The sequence below is a fragment of the Leuciscus leuciscus genome (assembly GCF_965113295.1).
Source record: "Leuciscus leuciscus genome assembly, chromosome: 10".
In the NCBI taxonomy this organism is placed as follows: domain Eukaryota; kingdom Metazoa; phylum Chordata; class Actinopteri; order Cypriniformes; family Leuciscidae; genus Leuciscus; species Leuciscus leuciscus.
Genome location: NC_138734.1, coordinates 25188301 through 25211921, shown reverse-complemented (window position 1 = coordinate 25211921; position 23621 = coordinate 25188301). Strand labels below are relative to the sequence as shown.

General features: G+C 36.2%; 1 long non-coding RNA gene across 1 annotated transcript; it reads right to left on the bottom strand.

Moving 5' to 3' along the window:
- Window positions 1-237: 237 nt before the first annotated feature.
- On the bottom strand, window positions 238-4917 carry LOC309508511. The gene is made up of 5 exons (XR_014209471.1): window positions 4756-4917; window positions 4390-4480; window positions 3420-3487; window positions 1334-1461; window positions 238-368 (listed from the first exon to the last, which is right to left on the bottom strand). It is a non-coding gene; the product is annotated as an uncharacterized lncRNA (long non-coding RNA).
- Between the last annotated feature and the right edge of the window lie 18704 nt (window positions 4918-23621).

Sequence of the window (23621 nt, the reverse complement as noted above, 5' to 3'; positions counted from 1 at the left end):
GTACATACATTACAATTCACTTAAATAAGCAATCATTTAGTCCTGTGCAGCAAAAATGGGAGGCACATAACAACTCTGCGTATAAACAGTAAGTACATACATTGCAATTCATTTTAAATAAGCAATCATTTAGTCCTGTGTAGCAAAATAAAAACATGAAATATACCTATAAACTGTAAAATAGCCTAGCAAAAAAATTATCTTCACAAAAAGATTTAAAAAAAAAAAAAAAAAAAAAAACCTGAGTCAACTGTTCCAGAGTTTCCCCATTCAACAAAAAACTGTCCAGCCATTCCAAGCTCCAAGACAAAGGGGAAGGGTTTTGCTTCTCTCTGCCTTTCCAGGTAAAGCACCATGTTGGTTCCAGACTAAATGAGGGAAAGACAATATCAGATACAGATAATTATTTAAAAGTGTCTTAGGTTTTCATAAGAGCAGTCTTAAATTAGATAAATACCGTCTTAAATTAACTTAAAGAATTAGTTCACCCCAAAATATAAATTTCCTAATCATTTACTCACCCCAATGCCATCCAAGATATCCATGTCTTTCTTTCTTCAGTGGAAAAGAAATTAAGTTTTTTTTGCGGAAAACATTTCAATATTATTTTTCTAAACCAACTATCCCAATGTTCAAAGAAGGTTCAAATGCAGCTTCAGAGTCTCGCTTATCGGGCTTATGCTACTCTGAATAATGCCTGAACTTCGTATTTTGAGCACTTCTTGCATTGTTTTTTTGCCTCTTCACGATGACTTGCTTAATTTAGTCCCAATTTGTAAGTCGCTTTGGACAAAAGCGTCTGCTAAATGACTAAATGTAAATGTCTCTACACACTCCCAGTCGAGAAATAAGGGTCTTATCTAGTGAAACGATCGGTCATTTAAAAAAACAAAAAAACATTTATATACTATTAAACCACAAATGGCCGATGGTTTCGCTAGATAAGACCCTTATTTCTCGACTGGGATTGTGTAGAGACTCTGAAGCTGCATTGAGACGGACATTTGAACCTTCTTTGAACGTTGGGATAGTTGGTTGTCATTAAAGTCCATTCTGTGTAGAATAATCCTGAAATGTTTTCCTCAAAAAACTTAATTTCTCTTCCACTGAAGAAAGAAAGACATGGATATCTTGGAAGACATTGGGGTGAGTAAATTATTAGGAAATTTTCATTTTGGGGTGAACTAATCCTTTAAAGAGTTGTGAGAAAATGAAATGCGTGTCAGATCCAAGCAGCAATAACCATAAACGATTAAAACGATTTATCGTGCAGCCCTACAAACAGGTGTAAAGAAATGAGCCTGCTCTTTTTGTCCCTTATTGTTTTACTTACCGGTTGTACATCAATGAATGACGTTCTTGCCTCTTGAATAGTTGGCCGAAAGGTTTTGTGGCCAATCTTGTACACAGGCGGGGGAAGAATGACAGGCAGGATTGTAAGTGCTAGCATGCCTTTGGAATCTAAGAATAGAAAAATGGCAAATTAGAACTTGTTCGTTCATCAGCTTTTAAATTAAGCAAAGTGCATTTCTAACTAAGGTCAACTTAGAATGAGTGAAATTAGCTTAATATATAACAGTTAAATATGTACTCTGGTAATCTGAAAACATTTAGTGTTATTAAAGGTATAGTTCACCTTAAAAATGCAAATTTACTCGCCTCATTTACTCACCCTCACGTTGTTCCAAACCTGTACAAGTTTCTTTCTTCTGCTGAACACAAAAAGATTTTTTTAAAGAATGTCAGTAACAAGATAGTTGACGGTAGCCACTGACTTCCATATTAGGAAAAAAGTACTATAAAAGTCAATGGCCAGAGGTGGACAGTAACAAAGTACATTTACTTGAGTACTGTACTTAAGTACACTTTTTTAGTATCTGTACTTTACTTGAGTATTATTTTTTCTGGAAACTTTTTACTTTAACTTCGCTACATTTGAAAGACAAATATCGTACTTTTTACTCCACTACAGTTCTGTCAAGGTCCTTGAGTAGAAAGTAACATCAGTCAGTGGATGATTTTGGTTGCAGGGGTTGCATTTTGGTTGGAAATGAAAGTCGGGTTTACGTCAGAACCCTGCATCTGATTGACATCAGAACCCGACGTCAGATTGACGTTGGATATTGATTGAAAATAAAAGTAGGGTTGACGTCAGAACCCGACTGATGTTGGTTTCTGACGTCAACCCGATTTTCATTTTCAACCACAATACAACGTCTGTCCAACGTTGGAGATCAACGTCAATCTGACATTGGATTCTGACATAAACCTGATTTTCATTTTCAACGTTGGGTTTGATTTTCTAAATGCGAATTTTGTCACTTTTTTGCACACTAGCTTATAGATAACAGTAAGGTGAACATATTCATACTAAAAGTCAAAAAACTTTAAATAGGGCAATATTTGAGGGAACAGCCATTTGGGTGTCCGAAACCATTGTGGACGTTATTGAGTGCACTTATTCAATCTCACATTCAATCCCACTACTGGAACTGTGTTCTAGAAATAAATGTGATATTGATATGAGGGTAGGTATGCAGGCATAGATTCAGAGGCATACGGTACTTTAAGTATTACATACAACAATGCAACAATAATAAAACAATGCATTGACATTTACTTTTTACTTTTGATACTTAAGTATTTTTAAAAACGAGTACTTCTGCACTTTTACTTAAGTAAAAATAGGACTTTACAACTTTTACTTGTAACGGAGTAATATTTGACCAGTAGTATCTGTACTTTCACTCAAGTAAGGAAGTTGTGTACTTCGTCCACCTCTGTCAATGGCTACTGTTAACTGTTTTGTTACCAACATTTTTTTTAAATATCTTCTTTTGTGTTCAGGAGAAGAAAGTCATTCAGGTTTGTAATAACAGGAGGGTGAGTAAATGACGACAGAATTTTCCTTTTCAGGTGAACTATCCCTTAAAGCAGTGCTTCTCAAACCCGTCCTGGGGACCCCATACCACTGTACATTTTGTATCTCTCCCTCATTTAACACACCTGATTCAGCTCATTAGTACAGACTGCAAAATTTAAATTGAGTGTGTCTGATGAGGGAGACATCCAAAATGATGGGGGGTCCCAGGACATTTGAGAACCACTGCCTTAAACCAAGAAAGGGGCAAACAAGCAAGGCTATCTATGAAATTACACTGACAACGACTAGGCACAGAAGTGGTACCCTATGCCAGCCCTACAATATAACTGAGTTAAATTCACCCTACATGGTTTGACATTAAGTCTTGTCATGTGCTTGTACTTTGGACAAGTAAATTGGCCATTCATGTTTTTGAGCTTATTGTGAATGGTGTAGCAAACTTTGTTAAGGGTTAGGGTTGGCACTGGATGCAACTGTGAAAAAAAGATACACAGAAAGAGAATTTGAAATGCAAAATTGTTCATCACATATTTACCAGCAATTTTTCAATGAGGCACTCAAGATTCCAGTTGAGGAGTTTTTGTTGAACAAAAATGTCCATTGCTGATAAAGAAGGAAACATCTGATTAGTAATATCTTTACAAAGTTAGCATGTCTTATACAATGCTTTTAAAATAAATGTTTATGCTGGCTCCAGTTAATAAAAAAATAAAAAATATATAAATCAGTTTAATGAATCATTACTTAACTAGAAAATAAAATAAATAAATAAATAAATAAATAGACAAAATCATTTTTAATAGCTTAATTAACTATTGTTAATTCACAAGACTGTAAACAGAAGAAATGTTAATTTTGTGGATAATTAAAAAAATATTTTATAAAATCACCTGTAGATATTTCATAGAATATTTTTTATTCATTCCAATGTATTAGTCTATCGGTATAACAATCGCCTGAGGGCATTGCGCCCATTGACTTATTTGATTGCAGTTTCAAGATAAGTAAAAATAATAAATAAATGTTGTTAATGTTTATTCTTCCTTTTTTTCCTCTCCATTCTGTCACCTGATGGAGTGTGGGTTCCTTGCCACTGTTGTCTCTGGCTTGCTTAGTTAGGGGCACTTAATTTTCAACAATATTATTGATTTAATTGCACTGACAATATCAGATGAGAACTGAACTGAATGACTCTTTTTTTTCAGAGCCGGTTTAAGACCAAATTGTACTTCAGTAACTACTTTGCTTATCTTTACATAGTTTCTGAACATAACTGAAGCAACACTGAACTGACTTCAAATGAACAATGACAGTTTTTGATAAGAATTGTACTGAGCTGGACGATGACATCACTGTTTTCTGCAGAAATGCTTAGCCAAATTGAACTAAGGCGCACGCACCCAAACACAGAGAACATACTGCAGCATAATAAAATATTTTATGTAAAGCTACCTTTCGAAAATGACTAACAAAAACAGTTCAATAATAGGTAACGTTAGACTTACAGCTTCTTTAGCATATCCAGCTACTAGCCAGTGACGTAACACTGAATCCATCCAACACCGCCAAGTCAAGTAACGTTAACCCGCAACATTTCTGGAGATAAAACAGACACCAACAACTGTAGACATTGTGACCGTGTTATAAGTGGAATAATTGATGACAGACCGTGTAAAAATAATGAATGTTATGTGTAACGTAACGTTAGCATTACGGTCGCTAGTTCGACAGACGCAAAATCTAGACTAGAGCATTTGGTCCGTCGTCAATAATTCATAGTTCATTTCAACATAACTTCTTGTTGACTTTCTGACTTCTTTGACTAGAGTTACTTAACGTTAGGATAGTTTTAATAAAACAGGGTTGCTCACCTTTACGCTCGCTCCTGCTTGAACCTCTCGTCCTCCTGTTGACTTAGTGATTTGAACAGTGTGGACAAAAGCGCGCGACTCGCGAGGAGGTAAGCGCTGGGTCAAAATTTCCAAAACAAACCCAAATGCTGGGTCATTGTCAGCTGAATACGGAGAAAATAACCCAGCAACATAGTCAAAATGCTCAACCCAGCATTTGGGTTTAAAAAATAACCCAGCATTTTTTAGAGTGCATGTACACAAAAAATTCACAAACGTTTAGCCTTTGTCAGAAAGATGGAGAGAATCATCAAGTAGTAGTGACAACATGTAGAAAACATTTCTGAATGGTCATTAATTGGCATGTTCTGTTTTGATAATCTATAAATCGAGTTCCGGGGGTGGGGTTTATGCAAATTTTAGGGTTTGTGATGTCACTAACCCAGGAGGTTAATGTCGTGTAGTCCTTTCCAGCCTAAAAAACAATTTCTTTAAAAGAAAATATCTCCCTTTGCTTTGAACTTTGAGTGTTGTAACTTTGCAGATGCTGTTTATGCTCAAACAGCAACAAAATAGTGAAATCATATCATAAATATTTAACTTTAATTAAAATGTATCAATCAAACAGAACATACTTTATCACCAGAAAAAAAGAAAAGAAAAAAAACTTTCAAAACATTATGCAATCATTTAAGATATGTCTCCTTATATAGAATTTTTTTGGCATAAAGGGTTCTTAAAAATTGGGTCAAGAAACCCTAGAGTTCTGTACGGAATCCCTTTTTTTCTAAGAGTGTAAAGTGTAAGGCCAATGTATTGACTAAAGGAAGAACCACTAAATTAGCTCTGTGGGGCTTGTGTTCTAATCAGATTTGTCATTAGAGTTCCCAAAACGGCAGCATGTGATCAGTCACACCCTGTGACGCCCAACGAAACAAACCAACCCAAGGGCTCGAGAAATATCAACACTTATCTTAAAATAAGCAATCTCACCATGCAATCCGATTTTATAATTATGATAAATGAGTCACAAAATTAAACACAGTTAGAGCTCATTCTATTGGTCCCCTGCATACTGTTCATTCTTTCCTATATTTTATTTAATTTCAGTATGTAAATTAAAAGTTCTGATGCCTGACACCATACTTTTATTGAAAGAGAGTTGAGAGAGGAAAGAAAAGAGTGGAACGGATTCAGGAATATATCTAATTGATCAATCAGGGCATTCTGCCTTCAATATTTTCTACTTAAAATATATTGTATGTCAGTTTTCAAATTGTTTTTCACATAATAAAATAATTTGTCAATTTATTCACATATTTGACAAGTAGTCATATAATAGACTGGATAATATGCAGTCAGCAGGTCATTATTGTAAAATAAAGTCCTTTAGGATGACACAAGTCCCTTTCGCCATAAAGGTCCTGATCACCCTGTCAAGGTTTATTTTGCGATAATGACCGACTGACTGCATATTATCCAATTCCTAATATAATTCAGCTGGCTAATTTGGATATGTGTTCCAAAGAGAGCTGTCATGAGGAATCTGGTCATGTTAAATAACAAATAAACATCACAATTTATTCCTAACAATACTCATGGTATTCAAGACGTCCAATTTGATTTGCTAATTTGCCACCATAACCAGTTTGGAACTCCACTGTGGACAGTCGGAACGGTGGTTTAGCTCCGCTGTTGATTCCCAAAGTAGCAGGTCTGTTTTATGAAATGCATGGCGTCCTTTTCCATCTTTCCGCCTCTTTAATCGGTATGACTTATTCATGAACACACTCACTCATCATTAGAGCATGGCAGATGCTTGTTGTATGTAAACTCATTCTCTCTGGAGTTGTGGCCAATGACAGCAGTGCATCAAAATCCTACATCTGTTGTAAAAAATTAAACACAGACTTATAATTCATTATTTGTTAACCATTATGCTCTTCTAGAAACAACTTTTTAGTAACTGTTTCTTCTATAATAAACTAGTCAGTTACACTATTTATGTATCTAACCGAAAGGAATACCAACAATGAATAACCCGAAAATCCAGTTTAAATTAGTAGCTGGGCATTTCTAGCTGATCATTAGCTGGCTAGCCAGTCATCATGTTCTAAAAACAGCTTTAAGCTTGTAGGTGTCTTCCTTTAAGAAATGAAAAGCTACACACCCCATTAGGGTTAGAAGAACAGTTGCCAACACTATGACATGCTTCAAACTCAATTGATCACTGCAATAATGATCCAAACAGACTATTAAGCATTTGCCTATTTAAATCCAAACAGCGACTATATATAAAATATATAGACTATATATATTTTACCTGAGATTCAAATGTCTTGTTTTATGAAAAAAAAATCAAGTGAGTTTTAGCTGAAAAAAATAAATAAAATAAAAAATAAAGAATATCTGCCCCATGGGTTAATAAAAAAACATTTAAAAAAAACAACTACCAGCTTTAAGTGGATTTTCTAGCATTAATTTTTTCCTTTACTAAGTCACTCTCTCTCTTCAGAAGACAAACTATGGTGCAAATGTATAATGGGTTACTTTTATGGTGCATTTTGTCCTGTTTGGAGGTTGACAGACTTGACTACTGAACTGTCTTTGCTACAGAAAGATGCGTCAAAATTCAATGTTTGTGTTGTGTGGAATAAAGAAAATCATACTGGTTTGAAACAACATGAAGGTGAGTAAAACAAAGAAAAGTTTTTCATTTTTTATCCAAATCATACATTTATAGGCAGTGCATATAAAATGGTGTCAGCAATGCATTTAAGAGACACTACACAGTATGAAATTCCACACAGACTGAAGCCATTCATATACAGTACAATACCTGCATCAGATACCTGAAGAGTTAAACCCCTGTAGATGTCATTAGTCAGAGAGGAGGCATTGTAGCAATACCCAGAAGCATTTACGATAACGCTGCAAGTTATTCCCCTCATTCAAATGTGCATTATTCAGTTTGGAGTTCTCTGAATAGGAGAGTTCAGTAGAATTCCTCAGTCCTAGTTTAACATAATGAGCCAACAATTAGACACAAGGGTGACAAATCTCATTAATGCAAATGCTATTGTTTTTATTTTTTTAACTAAAATAATAATAATTTAACAGTTAACCACTAGTGCAAAAACGGCTGCTGACTATCATGAATCAGAAATAGAATATCCTTAAAAAAAAAACATTATTTTAGCTCAAACAGCATGGCACTAGCAGTGCCAAGGTCATCCAGTAGTTTTGATCCCAGGAAATGCATGACTTGATCAAATATATACTGTACCATGAATGCACTAATGCAATGTAATTCATTTTGGATAAAAGAGTCAAAATTTAATTGTAAAAAACTGTTAATATAAAAAAATGCGTGTTATCAGTTAAGAAGAAAATAGTACATGCAAGACCATGTTGCTCAAATTCATCATTCATGTCAAAAACTTAAATTCAGTTCAGTGAACTATACTAGCAAACAATCAAAAAAGTCACCAATATACACCTCTGTTGACCAGTGTGGGAGACGCTACATGAGTGTTCGCTGTTGCAGTAATGGACTCGGACACAGTTGCTTCCATTCAGCAGTCGATCTACTGAACTCTGAACTCAGAGGCCTAACTCAAGGTCTCTACTTATTGTACATCATAACTCTTGAGCAATAACAATCTTTTTAATAATAATGATAATAATTAGTAGTAGTAGTTGCACAAAGTGACTCTTACTGACCCCAACATTTCGAATGGTAATGATATTATTGCTTTTTGCAGTTTCTTAAAATTTCACATTGCCATGGTCTCATAGACATTCTATTTTCACCACATTTGTGACCCAACTCAACATGTGAGCAGTTCTAAAGAATATTTCACAAGAATTATTCATTGTTAAACTTTCAGTCCAGCTTTACAGACTTTCTTTTTTTTTTTACTCACAAAACTTCCAAAAGGTATTGTCTTCAACTTTTGTGTCTCTTTGTATTTGACCAAAAGGTAAAAAAAAGAAAGTCATTATGTAATGTAAATTTTTGGTACTAAGACTCACTTTTCATTTCTTATACATATAGTGCTAAGCAACCTTGCAGAAACCTTTGCAGTTTAAAAATTCCATGACAAGTCTGGATCTTTTCAAGCTACTGGATGTCTGTCTATACATTGCTTGTAATCTGGTACCACAGAGACATCAAGACGAACTACACAATCCTGCATTAAAGACAATATAACATCAGTGAGCATCACGTCCTGGGACGAGTCGACTAGATAATATATGCACCTCAGAGGCTCATAAAAGATATCACTCCATCAGAAAGTAAAAGAAAACTTTCTTACATGATCTTAAAGTTTTCTGTTTATGTGCAACGGCATTTGAAGGTGAAACGCCACTGCCTTCAAAATTAATGCACTGACAAAGTTTTTCAAATTCTACCTCTCCTTTCCCTCATGGATCACCCAGATCACAAGTTTTTACCGGACCATGACAGTGTGAGATGAGGATTCTTGAAGGAGAGCTGAGAGAATTCAGATTTTTGAAGACAGAAGGGGGGATGGGGATTTACTGAATCATGGTCGTCTGTGTGTGATGTGCATCTTGCTGTGTTTTATCATTTATTTATTTTTTTAAATCACTTACTCCAGTGGCTATGTGAAAAGAAAAAGTCAAGAAGAGCAGAAGTATTCTGCGGTTTTATCAAAAAAACCTGTCTTGGTAAGTGTTAAATCTAAAGCTAAGATGCTTGTATTGCAGACATATTACGTCATTCTTTTAACACACTCTATCCTGCGAATTTTTCAACTGTGGTTACAATTTCAATCCTTAAACAATTCCATTAACAATTTGTTTTATACTTTTTAAGGAAACAGTCAATTTAGAATGGTGTTAGGGTTAATGTTGATTATAACTATGATACTTCTTAATACTATAAGACATAATCTGACTGTTAGAAAACATGCTTGTTTGTTATTAAGATATAATGAAAAGATATTATGAAAGTCACCAAACCATCAAAGCAATCAAGACATTATCTGTTTTGTATTATTATTAGACATAGTTATAGAATTTGTTAGTTATGGAGCGCTAATTCTGAGAAACCGAAGAACATGTTGCTAACTCAAATTAGAAAATTAAATTTAAGTAACACAATATAGTAAATATATTTTTTCATGTTCAGATCTTGCAATAGGGGAGCGCGGGGCACAACCTAACGCGGGGCTAGTTGTAACACGCTTGTTTTAAATACTTCCGCACATGCTTGGATGACGAAACTTTGTGTATTTACTAGTTGCCATATCAACACTATATAGAAGAAAAAAATCCGCCAAAATGTTTTTTTTTTTTTGAAGATATCCATAGACATTTATTAAACCATAGCAAAAGTAAATTTCTTACTTAAGTTAATTTTTCATCTCTATTTTTTGTGTTTATTTAAAATAAGACAAATCTGATATTATTTTAATCTCCAAGATGTTAACTGTTGAGATAGTTCTTTAATGCTTCGCTAACTAGCAGAAGACACTAGCAGGGTTTAAATCCCATTTGTGCAGGCGGGGGCATGTTGTAACACTACGTTACAATGTGCCCCTATTAGAAATATGCTATTATATTCTATACTTGTATTAATTTTATTGAGAAAACGTGAGAAAAAGGTGAATAAAGACTGAGAGTCAATGTTCAAAAATTACTAATTATTTATTTGTTTTGAACTATGTTGTATAGCTGTGTTTTCATGTGTTCGTAGTCAAAACTCAAAAATGAGTTTATATTTAATTATAAAAAATTGGCATTATTTTATATGAAATTTTTTTTAATTGTATTTTATTTAGAAAATATTTTAGTTTGTTTTGTATATTTTTTTTATTAGATCAGATAACATTTTAAGCTGTCATATGTTATGTTATGTTACAATGTGCCCCCACACGTTACAATGTACCCCACCTATGGGGCATGTTGTCACATTTCACTTCCATTCTTTCGGGGTATATCAAGAAAAAAGTATATACTGTATTAATAAAACAAAAACACATAATTGTACTAGACATGTGGGAAATTAATGTGGGAAAAAATAAATACTCTGAACCATAAGTAGATTTACACAAACTGAGAAAGTCAAAAAGCGTTACTTTGTGCCCCGCTCTCCCCTACTTTTTTCCCACTGTATTTCCAATGTTATAATTACAAATATTTAAGAAATTTCTAAACTTACACATAGCACCATAACTAAATGAATATTTCCAGAAAAAGTTAAACAAGTAGCCTAAATTGCCATGTAACATAATTAATAAGGAGTGCACGATAAAGGAGAATTCCAAAACACAGTCTTTAATAAATCCACAGAAGGGAAACCCAGGAGAAAGGCAAATACAGCACTAACATTTGACGTTTAAACAGACAGGGAAAGAAACAGGGAGTATACATATTAGAACAAATGAGGGAGCTAATGAGATGATTAATAGGACACAGGTGAATATAATAACAAATCAGACAACTCAGGAAAACTAGGTCACAGGGCAAAACCAAAAACACAATGGATGAAAACACAGATCATGCATGTAACATAAATAAAAAATAAATATATTTTATGACATTTTAGATAGATAGATATTCAGATTGATACAAAGTTTTAGGTTACACTTTATTTCGATAGTCCACTTTAGACATTCTACAAACTATAAGTAAATTTTCAACTACATGTCAACTAAGGCCCTGTCCCAAATGGCACACTTCATGTGCACTTTCGGTCTTGTGGACTTACAATGGCCGCCGCGTGCGCGTGCGCGTGTCCGTTAAGTCCGTGAGACCGTAGTGTGTCCCATTTCTCATTTTTAGGTCTCAGAAGGGTGCCCGCGAGCGCCCCCATGTGGTCGATTTGCGCCCTTGATGCGCACTTTTGCCGAGCCCGCGCTGATGCGGACTCCGCAGCAGACTTCTTCCCGACAGTCAAAGCGGCATTACTTCACGAAAGTGCGGACTCAGAGGAAGACCGCGAGTGCTTAGGGTTCCATTTGGGACAGGGCATAACTCTCACACGAATTTTACGAGGTGGCTAATTTGTACGAATTCATACGACCTCACTCGTATGAATTAGTACGATTTTTGCTAAATCGTACATATTCATGCATCGCCCCTCTTCTTTCCCAGGATGCATGATTTCCCCCCCCCCAAATCTTATCTTATCTGAAACTAATGCAATTACATCATGCTGTCTCTTTGCACTTCACAATGTTAACTGGTTTAGTTCAGTCTTTTGCATAGGCTGTACGGTTTTGTTGACGGACAGTGTGGCCCTGACCCGCGGAGTCAGCAAAACGTATGAATCAGCGCTTCAGCCGAGATAAGATTTTGAGTGAGTGCTTCAGTCCACAATAAGATCCAATTCCGAGAGAAAAATATCTCCACACCATTAGCCTTGCAGTCAAGCCTGAAAAGACTATATCATTGCATTCGAAGGGAAACGTGAGGCACAGAGATAGAGTGTGCCTTCACGATCCTTTAAGTTAACTTTAAGGTATTTATAGCCGCCTGAAGCACTAATTCCACCCGCATCAATGTCTTTGCATGTCTTTGTGAAACATGATGTATTGAAGTCTGAAGAGCAAGTGCTAGGTGTTCTTTCTGACTGACTTTGTGCCTGTCACTGCACTTTCAAGACTTTGCAGGAGGAAGGAAGTGAAAAGATTAGTTGTGGGGGAGGGATCTCCCCTTCCTGCTTTTAAGGCTAGATATAGCAGGCGGAAAATGTCTATTGACTCCCTGCAGTTTTCCTGAGCTCTTAGCATGATTACCTGAAGAAGTAGAAAGAGGAATATGGCTCATTAATCAGCTGGAGGATTTCAACCCAAAGACAAATCACTTCTCACGCATCCTCCACACCAGCGCAGCTTTGAGCATCATGGATCTCAATGCTCACGTCACGAGTCAAATGCCTAGCAGTCATTAATTTAAACAAAAAATGTACAAAATTAGCATTAGAGATTAAGATTCAAGTACAATGCTTTTAACCTCAATAGGGTTTCTTCAATTTACCTTCCATTCTAATCAAATCTACCATGTTCCTTTAAAGCATCCTTTCCGGTGTAATTTCACTTCCATTTCGATTTCAATCCATTACTACAATGTAGTATCCTACTATAGTATTCAGATGGTCATGCGATCTCATGGCGGCCCCCAAAAATCAACCTGCTTTGTCTTAAGTAAATCAGCTTGTATTGCTTATGTTTCTCATTAAGACACTTTAGATCAAAGCATCTTCTAAATGAATAAATGTACATACAAATTATTAAGCTATTGATATGACTTGAGTCTTCATCACATGTAGGAATGCATTAGTGATGCTCTAATATTAAAATTATGTCATGGCCAATAACTGATAAATGGCTGATTTTATCATTCTAAACTATTAAAATTAACAAATAATTTATTCTAAATGAAATGAATGAAATGAATGAAACATAACACACTAAAACTTTAAAATAATTAAATTTGAAATTTGCTAAAATATTTTTATTAACTACTCAATTTCTCAAAGATTATTTTGATGACAAAGATTAGATGACATGCAGCCAAATTAATCAAAATGTAAAAATTGGGGAAATGAGCAAGCACAAATAAATATGCAACATCAACAACACTTAACATCCATAAGAATAAAAAAAATAATCAACAATGTAATGGACATTCAGTTATTTTGATCTTATTTAATTTTATTTACAAAAACATTTCCAGAAAAGTCGCACTGGGTCAATTTTATTGTTCATCAGTGTGCAATTCACATTTTATTATTACATATAGAAATAATATAAAATAACCAGTAAATAAAACAAAACGTTTACAAACATTAAACACTATAAACATAATTTAATTTATATAATTTAACAGTATTCAGAAAAGAAAATGAATAAATAAATATATAAATAAAAATATATAAATACTATAATAAATAAATAAAGTATAAAACAAACATAAATTATAGTTGCATTCATTATAAAAGAGATCCCATCCATCAGTCCGTAGGTAACGGGCAACACTTCAATTCCAAGCCCAGGAGTCTCTGGTTATTCTGTAACAGGTAAGCAATTTTGAAAATCTGATTTTTTTTGTTTGTTATTTTGTATGTGGATGGGTTGTAGCTCGTCATAAGTCTAGTCTGTGTTTCTGTCTTGTTTCATGTTTAGCAGCTCCCAGTTATGTTTATTAGTCTTCCCAGGTGCTTCCTATTAGCCACACCCGCTTGTTATCTTGTTTAGCTTGTTTGCCCTTGTATTTAAGCCTGTGTGTCTAGTTCAGTCTTTGTCAATCCTTAATGTTTGTTTGTTGGTTGTTTGGTTCCTGCGCATTTCTTTTTTGCATTCGAGTTTACGTTTGTGTAGTCTGAGTTTACGTTTGTGTAGTCTGAGTTTACGTTTGTGTAGTCTGAGTTTACGTTTGTGTAGTCTGAGTTTACGTTTGTGTAGTCTGAGTTTACGTTTGTGTAGTCTGAGTTTACGTTTGTGTAGTCTGAGTTTGTGTAATAAAGGAATGCTGCAAATGGATCCTACTTCCTCGTCTGCTTCAACAACCTGTGACATAGCTATTCTAGGTGCTGTTGTTTGGTAGTGTTGTATTACTTAATTCACAAGTGATAAATGTTTACATCTGTGTTTTGTATTCGGGATTGAACAGACGTGAGAGATTCTTTCTTGTTTTTAGAACACAGCTTTATTCTTACTTTATAGTTTGAGTATTGTAATCTGCAACAATATTTGGTGCTTGGGCCAATAGTGAATAAATTGTGGTTATGTTGACATTGGACATGCTTTTTCCCTACGGAGTTTCAAACATGTTTATGACGAAGTCTTGGTACTTTTTCTGTACTGTGCAAGTGTTCTACTGCGGTTTGTTTTCGATTAAAAACTAAGGAAAACATTATTGAAATTACCTGAATATTGAGTATGTAAGATTGGTTTTGGCTATATATTCCTTATGTATATGAAAGTGAAGGACCCTACATGAAAATGCCTGATCACTTTTGCCCAGGCACGGCAAAAAATTTAATGCTGCCTACACCACTGCTGGATAAAGTATATAGATGCATGTTCAGCTGCTGACATAATCCATGCACTTGAGTCTGTTAACAACAGGACAAATGGAAGAGTGAAATAACATTCGCAGATGAAACCACTCGTTTGCGTCTCTGTAAATACTGATTCTGTATCGTGTTGGAGGATTATATGTTTGTTCGGAGCATTTTGTTTTGTCAGCGAGGGACATTGTAATGGAGAGTTCACAAAAAAAAAAACTTTTGTTGACAGGTAAGGCAGCCAACTGTTTTAGATCTGACCGCACCTGCATCACAAACCTAAGTAAATTATTTCATAATGCTTTATAAATGACGGTCTTATATGGATAATGTTTTCAAAACATACACTCAAGTGAAATATTGAGTGTTGATACTGTTTCCTTTATTATAACATTAAGTAAACCTCAAGAAACATAAAATTAAAACAATCCATGCCATGACCCCTTTAAAATAATGGGGTCTCTGTCCTTTGTCTAATCTCTCCCATTTTTTTCTCTTCTCCGTGTGCTATCATCACCGGCTCTTCTACCCTACATTGATGAAAGCTTATCATGACTGGTCCTCTAACTCAATATCAATCTGCTTATGTTAGTCTTTCATCAGCAGGCCTCTGAGGCTCAGAGATGGAGAGGTAGGATGGGTTTGGTTTGGGGCGGATTTGAGCAAACAGTCAAGGGAGGGCTGCTTTGGTCTTCAGTTAGGAGGAAGAGGAGGACCTTTTCTTTGATCAAATTCCATCACCTTGATCAGTCTTTGCTCTATGATCAGAAGGTTGTTTTGTTTTGTGTTTTTTTATTTTTATTTTTAAATTTTTTTTTTATGTATTTAATTATACTGCATCTTTTCTCCACATGTCCCCAATCTACAACTATGACCCTGTTTACACCTGGTATTACGATGCGGTTTAGTTGAATCTCAAGTGGACTACACTAAATATAGGTGTAAACAGGGTCTACATTTTGAGCTTGTCCACTTTCGACAACTTCCAGAGGTAGTCGAAAAATGTATTCAACCGGATTGCTTTCATAGTGTAGACGCACTTGTTGTCGAACAGCCACAAACGACCACCCACTGTCTGCCTACTCTCCGCCTACTGACTTAATGTGTAAACATTATGGGATGCGTGCAAGCCAGACGGAATTTAAACTTTGTCGGCTGAAGACCCAAGTTTGGTTTGAAGACGAAAAACGTACCAAGCACAACGAGACCCTCCCCTCAAAGAGATCAGAAAGGGGTTGAAAGTGGACAAAAGAGATGTATTTAAACACCGGGTGTAAACGGAAATGTGTCTCCCTTATCTACTAGTGATCTGATCGACCAAAAATCTTAATACCAGGTGTTAACAGGGCCTAAGATTCAGAGAAACTCATTTTAGAAACTCATTTTAAACCAAACAAACTAACAAATGTTTCAGCTACAAAGCAGAACAGCACAATATGAGCTGATATGTGAACTTGCTAGAACATATTAGTGCTCTTGATATCATGTTAAATGTTTAATGATGTGTGAGTGACTGCGTTAATAATTTCAGAAAATTTGCACTTGTACCTTTGTAATCATTAAAAATTCAACATCACCATCATGACTCAACAGGATCCCCTTTAATGATTTTTCCCCTCAGAATTGCGACATAAACTCTGAATAGTTTATATCCAGATATTCTGATTTTATAACTCATTATTGGTAGCATATATCTCACAATTCTGACTTTATAACTTGTGAATGCAAGTTTATATCTCACAATTGTAAGGTAAAATAAAGTTAGAATTGTGAGATAAAAAGTTGTTTTATTCAGTGGCGGAAACAAGCTTCCATTAAATTCGTCCCCTTCTATACTTTGATTTATGATACAAAGATAAATACACTAAAACCTCATCGGCATCAGTAGTGATTGTGTGTGCTTGCTATAGTTGAAAAAAAGAGCGAAAAGTCAAGGTAGCTAATAAGACTAACCTTTAACTGAACAGAAAGGCAAAGAGAGATATGAGGCCATGCTTACTGCTGTATTTGAGTTCGCAAAATCAACAGAGTTGCAGCCATGGTTACATTTATAATCAGCACCATATTCACTAAAGCAATTAGGCAAATAAAGTAACATAGCGAGTATCAGAGTCAGCTGGCGATGGTGTTGACGCTGCCAATGACCACGCACTTTTAGCCAATCAGCGATTAGCAGGCAGACATGATCGAAAGAGGTGTGCTTGCACTGAAAATAATGAAATTAGTTTATTTCAGTGGAGACCCAATCCAGATTTAGAGACCAGAATTTGGGAGCTGGCTCTTTTGATTGGGCCAGTAAGCAACCACCAAGAAATGCCTTAAAAAAAAAACATTAGAATGCCATAGCAACCACTTTATCACCGTGAACAGGTTTGCTGTTCAATTGTTCAAAACAAATTATGCTAAAAAGCACAATATATACTGATCACCATTAACAGTGGTGTTTTTAGGCAGGCTTGTCTGTCTAAAACTGTGGCATTGGTGTCACTGAATCTTAAGCATCTGATCCAGTTAATCAGACATGAAAACTGACTACAGATGTCCATTCAGACCACAGTCAGGGGCGAATAAACATATTAGTTACTGCTCAGCACCAGCGTTCTATTTTTATTTAATTTACCCAAATGTCAAAAACGCCTGAGTATCCCAGCATGCAAATGAACACTGAACTGTGACAGACATCGAGCCTTAAAAAAAGATGCCACATGGAACCCCATTTTAAACCCTTTTTAGTTCAAACATTAAATCAAGTAATTGCAAATGTCCTACATGAACACGGAGAGAGAACGAGAAAGAGAAGGATGCATTTTATTACCCAATCAATACAGACATGGTTCCTAAATGAAGTCCAGTGATATTCATAACTTATACATCTGCTATAATGGCTCATTCAATAGGTTTTAATGCTTTTTGCAATTGCATCACAAGTAATTTACTGGGTAATTAACAATATGAAATATTAATGAAAGCTTTCTGAAGCCTCTGGGCATTCCTTGTCATTGGTTCTACGAAAATGACTTTACCGTTACTTCTATAACAGGTAGAGCTCAAAGTGGAATAGAAAATAAGCATCTTGTTAACACATGTATCTAATGGAAATTATTATTATTTTAAATCTCAATAAATATGAATTATCATCATAGTGAACACAATATATAATAGTAACCAAATGTGAAGACTTGCAGAAAAATTTATTATTTTATACATAATTATATATTATTATATTAATTATATTATATTATATTATATTATATTATATTATATTACATTATTGTCACGGACACACCAGGGTTCCACCGTCTCTCCCTCACAACGATCCCTGTCACCAGAGTACTGATCACCTGCAACTGTCACCCATCAGCACACCAATCAACGCACTATATTAGCACACACCTCAACCTCAGTCTTTGTCTGGTCTCCAATTCGCATACACCACCCATTCACTACTTACCTGTGCGTTACTTACCTTAGAAGATTCTGTTCTCCAATTCCAAGTTCTCCTCTCCAGTGTTCCTCTCCCTTGTCTCTCTGCACTTCCCATGCCACTGTGGATCTCACCTGTTCCCAGTAACTGAGTTGTGTGCTATCCTTTATCCTGCCCATCCTTCCCGTCTGCTTCACTGACTCTACGAAAGACAGAAAAAGACTGTTATATTCATCCAAGATTACTGTTCTCCATTGCATTGTCTTTCTCTATATTCACCTTGCCTGCATTGCTCACTGTTGTTTAAATAAACTCGTTGCTTACTTTCATCTGTTCTCTCAGAGTCTGAATATTGTTACTATTATATGATATGATGCAGGGCTCTGAACTGGTTCAAGGAACGAAAACAATTGGAACATGGAACATGGAAATTAATGAAATTTTAACTCAAAAATGAAAACAAAATCAAGCTTAGTCATTCCGAACGGAAACGGTTATTTAAAATTACCGTTAAATGGTTAAAGGTGCATCAGTGATTCTCTGCAGAAAATGTTTTTGTTATGCTGGTTGAAAGTCTCCTCATATCGTCGCTGTCGGGCGGAAACCTTGTATGTCCAAATTTGGTCAATTTCATTTTTTTTCACAAATCGACGCTATTGGTCAGTCCCCACGTGGGTCTGTTATTTTTACAAATTATTAACCAATCTAAAGTGTTGAAAATAGCTTGAGAGCAAATCTCGTAACTCCATTGGACACTTAAACTGTCTGAGAATCCTCGTAACTCCACCTCTTCTTCACTCCGCGGCGGGAGCTTCCGCGGCATTTTGTCTCCTCAGGATTGAAAGTCGCAACGATTAAGAAACCCTCGTCGAGCAACACGTAAAGCAAGCCTTAACTCTGATTTTATCTGTGTTAAACTATGATATCAGTTATTGATGTATTTTAAATGTCTACGTATTACTAGGCTTATTATTACTAGGCTTATTATATGTGTGCATTGAAGTTTTAAAATGTATCTAATATAATACTTGAATTGAATTAAATGTTTTGGATACCAGCATTAAATTATTGTTTTTATTATTATTTTACTGACTCGAAGTTGGCACTGTGCATGTAAAATACCCCAAGTAGCAGGTTTTATTTATGGGAGAAAAAGGGTCTACTGGCGCCAGTAAGCCTATCTTTGCATAACTCTGTCTGTTTAATAGACAATAACGAGTGAAAATAGTTAGGTTAGATACAATTGAGTCGGCTTGTTTTGTTAAAAATCGATAGCTGTAATGCTTTGGTGCAGAAGGAAGCCCGTGAGCCACGGAGGTAAGTTTGCGTGCAGATTAGGCAAATTTCCACCTAATGTTATTAGACAGCTAACGTTAGACAGCTCATCATTTTTTGTTCTGCTTCACTTATAGCTCTTAAACCTTTAAAATTGAGTTTACGAAGATGTATGTAACCACAGTCGTTAGCTTTGATTAACTATTGAAGCCTTTTCTCTTGTCAAAAGGCTCAACGCGACCGCCGATTTTGTTGGCGTGCAGATATTAATTTCCGCCTATTTTAGACAGCCTAATATTTTGGTATTGCATCACTCATATCTCTTAAACGTTTAAAATGGAGTTTAGGAAGATGTATGTAACCACAATCATTAGATTTGAATAGCTCTTAAAGCCTTATCTCTTGTCAGCGACCGCAGACATTGATGAACACTGATGGCAGCAGCGCCGTCTGTGTCCGTTCCATTCTAATCAATGACAGCGTAACCTCGTATCTCCCCGCTCCCAAGTCATAAATCTCGTATCTCCGATTAAACATGATTTTGGAGAAATGTTGTGTTAATGTTGGTATACAACAGTATATGATAGCAATACAAGGTATAATACCAACTTTAACGATACAATGTTTAATAACTCAAAAAATATGCAGTTTTTTTAATTTCCTGAAAAATAATGGTTTTGGAGATACGAGGATTCCGCCCGACAGCGACGATATCCTGATAATGTAATTTTGTATTACATGTATTAAATGTATTTTTATAAATATATGTTGTCTGTGGAAGGCGTAGGACCATAAATGTTCATTCAATTGTTGCGTTCGGTCTGAACAGTCCTATAGCATGTGTTCCCTGTCAGTCAACATGTGTTTGCATACCACTGCGCAGGCTGTTCTCACAGACATCACGTACGCTGTGCAGACAGAGCGAGAATGGCAGGCAAGCAGCAACAACCTCACTTTCCTTCTGAACCGAAAACAAGTGGCACTGGCAAAGGATCTACGATCTATATCTTCATCGGAGCTAAGCAGACTCTCATTGTGGAAACCCTATCATGCAAGAAATATTATTACACACTGACAAGTTTTGCTAGCTAAACAAACCGAAAACTTGCTGCATCTAATTCTGTTTTAAAGAATTTGTTTACGTTTGATATTGTAGTGTTACTCACTGTACTATAAAGTTTTCTCACCGGTGAATGACACATGATGTATTGCAGTAACGTGTCCGGTCTTCTTGGCTGTGCGCGTTCATGCTTTCATGAGGCGTGGCTTTGGACGACGATTTGCAGAGAGGGTGGGACGTACACTTTTACGGCTAACAGGCTAAAGTTAGCATTTTCCCAGATGTCCTACAGCACCTTTAATAACATTATTTTATAGTTCTGTTTAATATTTTAATTTGGCAGTCAACCAATCATGAATTCAAATTTGACGTTGACACATTCAATGTGAGTGAAATGCCCGCGCTCAGCTATCAAGTCATCATAGATAAGTTGCACTGACTTTAGCTTTTGGATCTCTTTTTCCGAGGATATATCAACGAAAGTCAAAGCATTACATTTAAGTGAAAATAAATGGTTAAAAACCAGCGAAAATGTCAGGGAAGTGTAAAACTGCTAGTATTCAGGAAATTAATAAACATCATTGCATTGTACACTATGGGGAACGTCATCAGCATGACCAGTGTTTAAAGCATGTGTAAACACAACGATTTTATTGGCGACAACAGTTCATGACGTCACTACTGGAGCGCCCGTGAGTATAATGCCCGTTTCACACCGCCAGCGTGCATGTTAACCAATGAGTGCATTCACTCTGGGAGCAGGAGTATAGCATGAGCAGCAGAATCTATTTTGCTGCACTGTTCATGCTCAATTTAAGTGAAAGCACACTTTTGATGTACAAAATAAATATGATTTCACACTAAATGTGCTCAAAATGTACAGAATAAGCATGTCTAGTGTGTTTAATAAGAACTGGAGTATGTCAGAAAAGAAAATGAAGAATCAAAAATATTTATAGAAGATTTGCTTATTTAAACTTGTTTTTATTTATTCAGTCTGGGTGAAAGTATGGTGTATTATAAAAATGTTTAAGTGAACTAGCCAGAAAATATGATATATAACTTTCTTTTAGTTTGCTTTCTTGTTAACATTGAAGTATGACTGAAACGTCAAGATCTGAGCTGTTTTCTTGGTTGTGTTTATTTATTGTAGGCTACACCTTCCCATCTTAACTTTCAAGACTATCAAGTTTATAAAGGACCAACTTTTAAAAACAAAATCCTCACTTACATGTAGCCTTGGAACCACTGTTGTGACGCTGTACAAACGCTTCCAGTGTGAATACTCTTGCGCAGCTGCAGTGACGATGTAGTTATGCTGACGTGAAGCTCAAGCTTGAGGTGTGAAATGGGCATTAGAGGGCACCTGACATGTACATTATCAACTTCTTTGTCTGAAGGAGATGTGCAGGCAGGCTCGAAGCATGGCAACAAGACACAGTGTCTCGTTCCCCTTCACAGGGAACCATGGTTACAGTCGTAACTTGAGGCATTCCCTTTCAAACTATAACTCAACACTGCGTCTTGGATTGATGCTATGGGGAATGTCATAGATAAACACTCAAGCAAGCTTTTCAGGAAATGTGTGCCTCTGTGTCCCAGGTTTTTGTCCCAGGTCAGACACTTGCATGTATCATTATATTATTAACATTTTACCAAAATCAAGCTCAAATGGAATTACACGCTTTTTCACCAGCGAATATTTGTGATTTGTCCATCATTAACAGCCACATCTGAGGAAGTAATTGCATTGCATTGTGTTTTCATCAACTTACAGGTAAAAAAGTTTATTTTAACCATGTGGGTGCTCAGTTTTTCCTGTCGTTTATTACATTTGGCCAAAATCTTATAAAAGTGAAGTGCTATGCAGGCTATAGACAGCAAATTCCAGACTAAGACTCTCTTCTCTGCTCCTCAAAAAACATAAAACATTAACCTTTACAAACATTGTGTTTTTTTGAGTAAAGAAAATTATTTACTTATACTTATACCCTTGCACTGCAAACAAGAAGAGACAGTCTCCGAAACGTGTGCAGCACTTCATTCATGATTGAGGTGGGTGGAGCTATGAGGTTTTGTCAACAGTTTGAGGCAGGGCCGGAGTGGGGCCACTTTTCAGCCCGGGAGTTTCAGGCCCAAGACCGGCCCTCTTTTTCCGTGGTGGAATTCCAAATCAGCACTTTTTCCAAATTGGATAAATGAAGCAACAGTTCAGCTCTTACTATTGTGTAGTTTTTATTAATAACATGGTTCAACAAATAATGTAAAGGTTAAATAATAATTCACTTAAGCTGAGAAGTTAACAAAAAAATGTCCACTATTCCACATGGGTAGGTTGATAAATTAACAAAAGCAAGAAAGAAAGAAAGAAAGAAAGAAAGAAAGAAAGAAAGAAAGAAAGAAAGAAAGCATTTGAAATGTATCCCACTCTTCCACAAAGAGGCATATTGAACTAATGTTTACAGATTTATTTGTATTTAAAAATATTCAAAAATAATGCTTTTTTAATCAAAAAACGTGATACCTAATGACATTTGAGGTTATTAAAACAGTAAGTCCCGCCCATCGACTGCCAAAAATAAAAGTGTTCGAGCGAGCAAAAGCAGGAGATCAAGCGCGAGAGCGTGGGGAATGATCATGCGCGCGCGCGAGGGCAGAGGAGATGTCATACGCGCGCGGGGGGTTTGAATGAGCTCGCGAGTTCCCGCTTCCTCGCGTGTAGATCTGTTATCCTCTCGCGAATGTCATTTACTGCGCACGCCAGCATCAGTTGTGCGCTCCGTTTATTTTGTCATTGATTTGCCGCCATAGGGCCGGCCCAGCTATCGGTAGGCACCGGCGGTGCCGCGGTAGCCTACCTGATAAAACGTTTTTGAAAAGACGGGCTATGGACCCAACCAACTCTATGGGAGGGGAGGGGAGAACTCCCTCTGCGGTGTCAGAATGCGGAAAGTGTGTAGCCTAATGCAGGGGCGTAGCAACCGGGGGGGACGGGGGGGACACGTCCCCCGCACTTTTAGAAACACGGGATTCTGTCCCCCGCATTTATTTTGACCCAGCGTCAATATTTCCGCCCGTGTTCTCTG